This window comes from Sciurus carolinensis, chromosome 9 (assembly GCF_902686445.1).
Source record: "Sciurus carolinensis chromosome 9, mSciCar1.2, whole genome shotgun sequence".
Lineage (NCBI taxonomy): Eukaryota > Metazoa > Chordata > Mammalia > Rodentia > Sciuridae > Sciurus > Sciurus carolinensis.
In genome coordinates this window covers 64,097,479-64,107,993 of record NC_062221.1, presented here as the reverse complement: position 1 = coordinate 64,107,993, position 10,515 = coordinate 64,097,479, and the positions used below count along the sequence as shown (strand labels likewise).

Genomic DNA, 10,515 nt, shown 5'->3' with positions numbered 1-10,515 from the left:
TAACTAAGTGAATTAACATATATGAAGTGCATTATACCTGACTAACAGCAGATTTTGAAGAGGGATTAGTTTCCTTCCTCCCTAAGTTTTTGGACACATGTGCTGAAAGACAGTGTAACCAAAGAATCAGATCCACAGATGGAAGGGATTTCAGAGATTTGGATCTCCTTAAGAACAACCGCAATAAGTGATTATCCAGCCCCTGCTTAAGCTCATCTCCAAAACAAAAGGAGAGATTTCATCTGCCAAAGAAGTTTATATAATTTAGAGAGAGTTCTGATCACTACAATTTTCTGAAGAACCTGAATAACTAGTTTTCTTATCTCCCTCTGGTAATTCAGTAGGAGCATCATCTGATGATATACTCACATCACGTTTGCTACAATAGGTATGAGCTACTAGTGTAAGGAGAGGCCTTGGGCCAAGGACTATGACGGGGCTCCATTTCCCAGGTCTGATTCAATATATTTGTCATTTCCCTTTTTGGGTCAGTTTCCTCATCTGTAAATTGGAAGTTAGGTTAGATTTCTTTCCTTTTTTATGAATATGCCAGTCAGTATGTTTCCCACAGAAAACGAACATCTTTTTATAAACACTCAGGAAAGAGACAGAATATTAAGACAAATTTCCAATATGTCTTGAAGATAAGTACATTATATATTTCTTTCAGTTTTACTATTCATTTAAGATGAACACAGGTGCTGGAATGTGGTTCAGTGGTGTGACTGGCATGTGCAAGGCCCTGGGCTCAACCCTCAACACACACACACACACACACACTACACTGTGATACTTCCAAAATTCTCTGTACTTCCTTTTCTGCCCTTTATTATTCTCCTCAACTATGCAGGCGTTGACCTACTCTCTTGACTTTGTGTTTTCTGAAGTTAAGGCCCATGCCCTGGCAGAGGAGGCTCCGCTTTGAAGGAACCCAAGGTATATTGCAATGCCGAGGAAGAGCTCTTCAAGAAGTTTACACAAGCCTCTCCTGGTATTCAAGAGTCATCATGTGAGAGGGACGATCTTCAAGAAGTTCAAGAACGATGCTAGAAAAAATAACTTAGAACATCTAATCTGCTTTTTCTTTATACAAAAACCCTGAAAGCCAAATAAGCCAGGGGGAGGTGGGAAGCATTGAGGACTGCTCCTTCCAAGCTGGGCAAGTCATTAACCAGCCTTAACTTCAACAACCTCCGTTGATCTGTCGCCTGGAGAACTCAGCACGCCCTCCCAGTTCCCTAGGCCATTTCCCATCAGCGGCCGGTACTGCCTGGGAGGTTCAGCCTCCTCTCTAGTCCTCTGATGGTCTGCAGCTACGATGGCCGAGGGGTCTGGTCTTTCTCCTGCACCGGCTCCCTCTTCAGTCCCCAGAGAGATCGTCCACGACCAACTGAGGGCCGGTCGGTGGACTCCTCAAAGGCGGGGTAAGGGCCCACTGTCCGGACGGGTCGGAACTGGACCAGGGCTCCCCGGACCTACCTCCTGGGAAGTACTGCCCCGGTACTTCCGCGAAGAGGGCGGGGGCGGGGAGAAGCACGAGGCTCTGCGCTTGCGCACTCCGCAGCCACCTCCCCACCCGACGGGGAGCGCGAACCCCGCCCCCGCGGTGTCTGCAGCACGTGGGCTCCTTCTTGCGCAGCCGCGGCCGGGGAGGCTGCTAGGGGTGCTGGTTGCCACTTTTCCGGCTGAGTTTTTAAGGTTAGTTACACAGTTATTTTATGGTTCCTATCGTTTGGGGACCAACTCCCAGCCTTAGCCTGTAGTGTAAACCATTCTTTAAGTACATTAAAATTTCTCTTTGAAATAAAGGTAGTACGGGTGCGTGGTTTGAAAAAGAAAACCAGATTCTACCAGTTTTCTGAAGAACAGGGCCCTGCCCCTCCGTTCCCAACTTGCCTGCTTCCTTCCTCTCTCGCAGCCACGTTTGCTCACGTTCTCAAAGTGTTTTGTCTGTTCCAGCTGTTTTCTCCATTAGCTTTTTGTTTTGTGGGTGTAGAACCCTGGACCTCACTCAAGCACATAGAGGTGCACCCGCAGCCTTTGTTAGTTTTGATTTGGAACCCATCTTCTGGCAACAAAGTTCCAAGATTATAGTTTCTTAGCTAGATTATCTCTAACTTCCATTAAGTACAGGTCAAGGAGGCATAGCAGCTGGGACAGGGATACTGGCGTGTTGAGAATGGTGTTAAGAACTGCCTACATATCTGCAGGTTGCTGCGGAGTCTTTTGTACCAGGGCTTCCTAGGCCACCAGGTTATTCCACACTGGAACCCAACTTCTGAGCCCACGTTCTGACATCTGCCTTCAGGACAGCCTGGCAAGTTCCACTTATCTACTCTGGACTTGACATTTCCCTCTATCCTTCCACCTCTTCTCTTGCAGATTTCTTAGCAGTTGGAGTCTCCAGTGGAAAACAGGGTTTTCTAACTCCACAACCAGAACAAAGGATTGTATATACACTTTTGCCACCACAGTCTTTCCCAAGGACAGCCTGGCCAGGCTGTCCACCATGTGTGAGGGGAACCGTTTCATAGGCCTAATGTTCTGACTAACCATGGTACTTTGTGAAATGTGTATATCCTAAAGCTCTAATATTCAAATATAGGTTCTTAAGCTGCAGCCCCCATGATTTCCTAGGTCTGGACAAGGCCTGGGAATCTTAAGCACCTCAAGTGATTTTGTCACAGGGGATCTAGGACCGCTCTTTGAGAAACACTGTCATCAGGAAATCACTTTAAAACTGATCTATTTGTATGAGAAGTTGTTCTTGTAAAAGTACTTAAAATGGGGGGGGGGGAGTGAAAAAGCTCCAATACCCCACTATAGGGGAAGATTAAACATTAAACTTAAAAAAAAAAAAAAAAATGTGGTACTGGAGATTGAATCCAAGGGCTTTCTATGCTGAGTTACATCTCCAGCCCTTTTTATTTTTTATTTTGAGACAGGGTCTCTCCAAGTGGCCCAGCTGACCTCAAACTTGTAATCCTCCTGCTTCCCACATTGTTGAGACTACAGATGTGAGCCACCATGCCCAACTAAAATAGTATACTTTAATGAAGAAATTGCATTTTTCCACAAAGTCTAAAAGATTATAGGACAATAGACTGAAGCACACACCTGAATTACCTTGAAATCATTTGGTGCAATGCCAGAGTGCAATATTATTCTCATAATGAATTTCCATTTCCCACATGGTGAAAAAAAAATCCTTTTTTTTTTTTGTATTGTTGTTATAAAGTTGCATGTTTGAACTTCTGAGGAATTGAGACACTGAAAGGTTGGGCTGACTCCTGTGTGAGCAGAGTGGCAGAGGATGTTTTTGATAGCACCCTAACCAGGAAACAGATCCCTGTGGGCAAGCAGTGACTCACCCCCGAGTCTCAGTGAGTCAATAGTGTCCTAAGGGAGCCAACGCTGGCAGCCCTCTGTCCTGGATGGAAGCAGGACCTAGACTCAGTCCAGGATGTCAGCGTGATAGATCAGGGGTGGCAGAGCAGAGCCCATGGAGTGGAAAGGGAGCTGAATCCTTTGGATGGTAAAAATTATGTATACAAAACAAGTCAAATAAAAGAACAACTCAAGTCCAGCACAGTGGGGCAAGCCTATAATCTCAGCAGCTGGGGAGGTTGAGGCAGGAGAATCGCAAATTCAAAGCCAGCCTCAGCAACTTAGAGAGGCCCTAAGGTAACTTAGCAAGATCCTGTCTCAAAATAAAAGATAAATAAAAAGAACTGGGAATGTGGTTCAATGGTTAAGCACCCCAGGTTCAATCTCTAGTACCCCTCCCAAAAAAAAGAACACAAAAGACCATGTGCCATTACTAGTAATTACAAGAGAAAATTATTGGTATCAGAAATCATTAGATTCCATGATAAAGAGATTACATGGAAGCTGGGTGCAGTGGCCCACACCTGTAGTCTCAGTGACTCAGGAAGCTGAAACAGAAGGATTACAAATTCAAAGAGAGCCTCAGCAATTTAGGGAGGCCTTAAGCAACTTTGCAAGACCCTGTCTCTAAATAAAATATTTTTTAAAAGGGGTGAGGATGTGGCTCAGTGGTTAAGCAGCCTTGTGTTCGATCCCTAGTATAGAAAAAAAAACAATAAGGCAGGGGGCAGAATTTTCCTAGAGGCCTTAGTCTGAATAAGAAAAAGGGCATTAAAAAAAAAAAAAAAGAAAAGAAAAAGGGCATCTGAAAAACAACTGGGGTGGGGAGTGGTGTTGGAGATAGAATTCAGTGGCAGAGGGCTTGCCAATCATGTGCAAGGCCCTGGGTTCCATCCCTGGCACCAAAAAGAAGAAGAAAAATAACCAGGCACAACAGTGCCTATCTGTTGTCCCAGCCCCTGGGAGGACTGATGCAGAAAGACCACTTGAGCCCAGAGGTTTGAAACTATATATATATATATATATATATATATATATATATATATATATATATATCCCCCTCCCAGGTTTATGTAGACAGAAAGCTATAAAGCAAATGTGTAAAAGGGAAAATTAGAGAATCTAGGCGAAAAGGATAAACATGGTCTTGGTGTTATTCTTTCATCAGTCCTGTGGGTTTGAAGTGTTTCAAAGCAAGGTGTTGGAGAAAGTATAGGAGTGAAGAGACACACAATCAGCCTCCTCGTTGAGGTGGCTCTCCAGGGGCTGTGGTCATATCCCAACATCCAAGACTCCAACATCCAAGAACTGTTTGTTTATATTGTGTTATTAGCAACAGACTTCCTGAGACTCTGTGAAGGAAAGAGCTGGATGACTAGGGGCTGCTTTTCAAGCAGATGCTAAGTGTGCTAGATTCTGAGCCGGCTGATTGTGATGTCAGGTCTTAAAGGGTAGACAGATTCCAGTTTGTCTGGTGCTGAGAAAAAAATAGGCCCTATATCTTAGACAGCCCTGATAAGGTGCCTCCATGGATATGAGTAATGTCAGACCCAGGGGACGCACTGGGCTAAGAAGTCTGGAGGACGGAAAGCCTGGAGCAGAATGACAAGGAAATTCTTCCCCTGAATTGCCTTTTCCTATTGAGATAAGATAGTGCACAATAAAGCGTGGGGCGACAAAGAAGTGCTGCCACCACCCACAGAGAGCAGCCTGCGCACAGGCCCAGCAGAGGCAGGCACGTAGCCTCCAGGGGCCTGGCACTGGCTTGCTACTCATGGGACAAAATCACTGTCTTTAGAAAGTCTGGGGCAGGTCTTGAGTCCCAACACTCACCAGCTGTGGAGCTCTGATTCCCACTAGTCTTTGTTCTATTCTTCTTAGGTATGGTGCTGGGGATGGACCCCAGGGCCTTGTGCATGCTAAGCACATTCTATACTCCAGCCACACCACCCAGTGCCCAAGTCCCTTTATTCTTTAAAAAAAGATTACATGTGTGTGTATATATACCCCTCTTCTACCTGCCTTACTGAATGGTTGCAAAAAGTGATAACAAACCATGAAAGGACTTTTTCAACTCTTAAGAGTCACCAAAAATATCAGTTATTATCATTACTTCCTTGGCATGAAGCAATTATTTTGTAGGTATTCCCATTTTTAAGTTCAGTTCCAGATTTCCTTGAAAATCACCTGGATGTTTCTTAGGGCCTGAGTGCATTCTTGGTACAAAGTCGTGTGTACCGTTGAACTTCTGAGGAGGCAGGATTGAGACACCGAAAGACTGGGTTGACTCCTGGGTGAGCAGAGCAGCAGAGGAAGTTTTTGATAGCACCCTAACCAGGAAACAGATCCCTGTGGTCAGGCAGTGACTCACCCCCCAGGCTCAGTGAGTCAGTAGTGTCCTAAGGTAGCCAACGCTGGCAGCCCTCTGCTCAAGGAATGGAAGCAGGGTCTAGACTCAGTCCAGGAGGTCAGTGTGATGAATCGGGTGGCAGAGCAGAGCCCATGGAGTAGAAAGGGAGCTGGCACCGTTGGATAGGCCTTTGGGAGGAGAAGACTAAACTGATGGGCAGGTGACAGAGAGGCTTTTAACTCAGCATAAGGGAGCAAGCATTCATCGCCCCCACGACTAGAGTCATTCCAACACAGTCCATCACCATTCCTGTTTGGGGACGGTGCACCATTACCCAGAGAGTTGGACCAGATGACATGTCAGGGCTCTTTCAACCTTCTAAGAAAGGGCCACAGTTCTGGGGTGACAGCTGAGTTCACTGATTGGTTGTCCCATAGGCCAGGGAAAAGGCACATTTAGTCAAGGGGTCAGCATTAGATCATATTTCAGTAGCCATCCTCCAAACACAATTGCCCCTTTACCCTTTTTGCCTTCCCTATCTCTCCGTTTTTACTCCTCCCATCTTTCTTTCCCTTATGCTTATTTAACTAACACTTTCTGAGAGGCTGCTATTTTCAGGGCAGTCTGCTGGGTCTGGAGGGAAGGAGTGTAAATACCATCCAGTCCTTGACTGCAAGTGTGTCTTGGCTGGTGGAGGGAGCACAGTGCCAGGGGCGGAGGTTGGGAGAAGGAGAGTATTCACCAAGAATGAGACGCTTGAACCTGACTTTGAAGAACACATCTTGGGGCCTGGGTGTAGCTCAATGCAAGATCACAAGCTTAGCATGCTGGAGGCCCTGAGGGGTTCCATCCCCAGCAACACACACACTCTCTCTCTCATGATTTTCCAAATAGAAAAGGCAAAGGGAAGATCAAGAGCAAAGAATGGACAGGGCTGGGGCTGTAGCTCCATGTAGAGCACTTGCCTTGCATGCCAAGGTCCTAGATTTGATCCCAGCACTGAGGTAAAAGAAGAAAGAAAGAGCACGTGTGTGTGTGTGTGTGTGTGTGTGTGTGTGTGTGTGTTTTGCAGTAGGCCTAGCTCAGTCCACTACTTTTTTCCCTGTGCTTTACTGTCCTCATCTGCAAAATGGGAATAAAAATGCTTCCCATCTCATACGATCATGGTGAAGACTTAAAAACTCAAAGACAAGAAATGCAAGACCAGCAGCCCTGCTAGGTTTCCAGGTGTCTCTTAGGTCATTCATGCTAGGCTGAGATCTATATGGCCTATTGTTCAAAAGACATGTAAATATGTATATGGACGGAATGACCTAGAAATATGTATGCAGACATATAAATACGTTTGTGTTTGTGTACAAAACGTGGAAATTTGTTCATATATGTATGTGGCTCTGTCTTCCTGACTTGATGGTCTCACCATATTCCTAGAATGAGATACATATTTGATACACATGTCTAAATACACAAAACAAAATAAATATGTTTCTAGTAATTAAACCATATGAAATGTATCTATTTATAAATATGCACAACTAAGATACAATAGTAACCAAATATGAATAATAAAATAAAAGTGCACAGAGAATATAATAGCAGATAGTGAGTGCTGGGTAAATGACAGCTGTGCTGGGCACAGGGGCACATGCCTATAATCTCAGTGACTCAGGAGACTGAGGCAGAGGATCGCAAATTCAAGGTCTGCCTGAGCAACGTAGCGAGACCCTGTTTAAAATAAAATAAAAAGAGCTAATGATATGGCTCAGAGGAAGAGTGCCCTGGGTTCAATTGTTAGTGCCATAGAAATAAATAAAGTCTATTGCTACGAAGGCAGCAAGGCCCAGGAGTTAGGGATGTGGGCTCTGAAAGTCAACTGCTAGGTTCGCAACCTAGAAACTGCTAATTTTGTAATCTGCGTGCCTCGGTTTCCTTTTCTGTACAATGGGGATGATAATGACTCCATCACAGAACAGTTATTCAATGTTATTAAATGAATGCATAATACACATGGATCAATGCTGGGCAAAGTGACATCAAAGAAATATGAGCAATTATGATCACCTCTGCTGTGACTCCTCACCACCTCATGGTGTCACTGTCATATACTGATCCTATTCTGTCTTCTGCTGGCACCCCCTGGCTGCTTCAAGCAGCCTGTCAGGACAACTGTGGCCCTTGGAGAGGAGATTATCCCTCCTCCCTTGCTAACCTTGGCTAAGGGAAGCCCTGCTTGGACTCCTAATATGGCATTTCACCTGCACAGCCTCCTCCCAGGACACCAGCTGACCCCAGAATGCCAGGTCATCTGATTCCAGTCCCACCAGCTTATGGAACCAGAACCTCCAATCTCTAGCCTTCTTCCCTGAGACCCTTCCTGGGGGCTGCAGCTTTTCTTGGCCACCCTGGAATCTAAAGGGTCTGAGTTCATCCCTTTCCCTAGACAGTGCAGCTGTTGTTTTAAAGGAGATGACCATGGTAGGAGCTGGGATCCCCACACCCCACTCTGTTCAGAAGGTTGTCCCCCATGGTGATGACCTTCATAAAGGAGATTCCTCAAGCAATTCCCAGGTGTGCTAACACCTATACTTCTGGTAGAGCCACTGTCTGAGATTCCAAGGCAACTTTTTGCTTCCCTAGAAAAAGGAGAAAATCCCACATCTATCCCCTGCTTAGAAATCATAGTATGTACAATTTTCAAAAATCCCAGGCATGATTCTCCTATGCAGCCAAGAAAGAGAATCACTAAGGTAGGAAGTTTGAGACTTGATGGTCATTAAAACACAAGTGGGAAGCTGTGAACGTATTCATTTGAGGCTGCATCCTTTGGAACATTGCAATCCTCAAATATTGGAGCAACATTATTCTTTGACATTAGCTGGTCAATGATTCTCAAACCCAATGGGCAACTGAATCCCCAGGGTGTTGTGCTTATAATATGGATTTCCAGGTTTCAGCTCAGCTTCCCATCAGTCACACTGGTTCAGTAGATCTTGAGGATGGAGGAGTGGGGAGAAAGCCCAGATCCTAATGAGGTGCCTTGGTGAGGGATGCTGGGTGGGGAAGGCAGGGAGTCATGAGAGGCAGGAGTAGCATCTCAGACAGGATCAGACGTGACAGTTGTCATCAGAATCTGGAAACAAATTGCAGTTCTCAAAGTTAAATCACAAATCTCTTGCCAAATGCTGTAGAGTCCCTGTCTAACTATCAGGGCATATTTTCAGATTGAAGAAAAAGTATGTCCAAAGCAGGATCCCAATATCAGAACCCTTTGTGGGAGCAGAGGTAAACCCCTGGGAATGTGCTGGGAAGACAATTGCTGCCAATGGTCATGAGGAAAGCCTTGTGCTCCGATGACCTCATGGCTCTTTTCTGTCGCCGGTGACTGGACACTCCCTTCCCCTCTGCCCACCTCCACCCACAGGCATATCAGACAGATGACCACATGAGTACAAGGGAAAAGTGTTCCCCATCGATAACACACTTCCTCATGTGCTGCTGTCCCCACCCCCAACCTTGCCTCCCAAATATCCCATGATGGCAGACTGAGCAAGACCGAGTGAGGCCAGTCCAGAGCTCATACTCTTTTCCCTGGAAATCCAGGATTTTTCCATCTCCCCATACTGAGCATTGAACCAAAGGGCACTCTACCACTGAGCTATACCCACAGCCCTTTTTTAATTTTTATTTTGAGACAGGGTCTCCCTGAGTTGCCAGGCTGGCTTAGAGCTTATAGTTCTGCCTCAGTCTTCTGAGCAGCTGGGATGACAGGCATGCAGCAGGCTCAGGAATTTTTGATGAGTTGCATAAGGGCAAATACCTGGTCGTCCCTTAAATTCCTCATGTGAAACCTTTACCTGGACAGCTTAGGTCACATCTATTCCCTGACTTACTGTGGGTGATTTTGTTTTTCAGTTTTCACCCTGAAACTATTCCCACATCTCCTCAGAGGGGTCCAAAAGGCTGCCTGGCCAGCTGAAGTAGGGAAGAGCTGAGGCCAAGGAGACTCAAGAGCTTTTAGCTGCGGAGCCCACGGCTCAGGTGGAACTTCTACAACTTCTTAGCATTAAGGAGCGACCCTGAGACATCTCCCTGCCCTGCTCCTTCAGAGTTAGTGATAAGTGGCAGAGGCAGGGCTGCTCACCAGTCCCAGCCAAATGCAGAGATCACCCAAAAAAAGTCCATCCCCCCTGTCATCATGCTCTGGAACCTCTGTCACTCGCCTGCCCTCTTGGGCCTCCTACTTGGCTAAATATTTGGGAACTAAAACAATAGCTTCACTAAAGCAGCGGTGGGCAGTTCCTGGAAGGTCATGTGATTGTCCGAATTGAACCAATTTGTCAAAGACCATTTTCCTTTCACTCATCACCTCCCCCATACCCCACGATAAGATAGGGTCCCCAGAGCACAATAATCCTTTCCTGAGATACAATTTAGAGGCTCCTGAGAAAAGAAACAACAGTGAGGCTAATTTTGGCTTTTCTGAGACTAAAGAAAAGCACACAGGCAGGCCCTGTCCTGCTGGAGGAAGCCGGGTGGGCCTCCTTTCTCCCTCAAGGGTATCTGCTCAGCTCCCAGGGGACTGAGAACAATGCCGGGGATGGGGGGTGCAGGGGATGGGAACTGAGTCTTGGCCCCGGCTGCAGTGACCAGGCCTTGCCTGGGCTCTGGAGAGATCTCTACAATGACAGCCCAAGGCTTTAGACTTAAATTTTTCTTTAATTGCCAAATCCTTACCAACCCTCCCCAACTAACCTATAAATGAATTAAGAGTTGGGGAT

General features: G+C 46.0%; 1 protein-coding gene across 4 annotated transcripts in view; it reads left to right on the top strand.

Annotated features, from left to right (window-relative positions):
- Tmem44 (transmembrane protein 44) overlaps positions 1-1,797 on the top strand; it is a 36,578-nt gene extending 34,781 nt beyond the window's left edge. For all 4 annotated transcript variants that reach the window (XR_007110302.1, XR_007110300.1, XR_007110298.1 and 1 more), the window contains one exon: positions 888-1,797. The gene's annotated coding sequence lies outside the window, so the exon portion shown is untranslated. The remainder of the gene's footprint in view (positions 1-887) is intronic.
- The last annotated feature ends 8,718 nt before the right edge of the window (positions 1,798-10,515 follow it).